General features: G+C 32.0%; 1 protein-coding gene across 1 annotated transcript in view; it reads left to right on the top strand.

Annotated features, from left to right (window-relative positions):
• Positions 1 to 594, top strand: part of LOC111702011 (dynein heavy chain 3, axonemal) — a 127,605-nt gene that overhangs the window by 19,309 nt on the left and 107,702 nt on the right. The gene's annotated exons all lie outside the window — the stretch shown is intronic.

The following is a 594-nucleotide window of genomic DNA, read 5'->3' as shown; positions in this document are numbered from 1 at the left end:
TGGGGGGGGGGAGGGGGGCCTTCCTATCAATTCTGTGTACACCCCTACTCAGCTTATCCTTGCTAATTTAATTCTTTAGAAACATGAAACATGCCAAGTTGATATAAAGATTTTTAAATTTACATTTTTACAAATCTCCCTTTCCAGCCTGGGGCATGGTATACTAAAGTAAATTGTATAATAGATTGAAATCTTATGTGTTTTCCTTTATAAATTCTTTTAAGAACGTGCTATTGAGAAGAACAATATTGAGTTGAATTAAAATATGTAAGTAATCAGATATTGCTATTCTCATACTTGAGCGTCATATCAAAACTAGAGAAGCGAGATGGTCACAAAGTCGCACCAGTGATATAGATATGATGTTACTTTCTCCCTCTGTCTAGTTGGCAGTGAGGGATAATTATTGTTGTTTTTTGTTCTGTTGAGCTAAAATAATATAAATATTTTCGGTTGAACTGAAACAGATATATATTTGGTGTTCTGTTGAGTTAAAATATTATAAATATTTTCGTTTGAGCTGAAACAGATATATATTCGGTGTTCTGTTGAGCTAAAATATTATAAATATTTTCGTTTGAACTGAAACAGATA

Source organism: Eurytemora carolleeae, unplaced genomic scaffold (genome assembly GCF_000591075.1).
Source record: "Eurytemora carolleeae unplaced genomic scaffold, Eaff_2.0 scaffold390, whole genome shotgun sequence".
In the NCBI taxonomy this organism is placed as follows: Eukaryota; Metazoa; Arthropoda; class Copepoda; order Calanoida; family Temoridae; genus Eurytemora; species Eurytemora carolleeae.
This window is presented reverse-complemented; position numbering and strand designations above follow the sequence as displayed.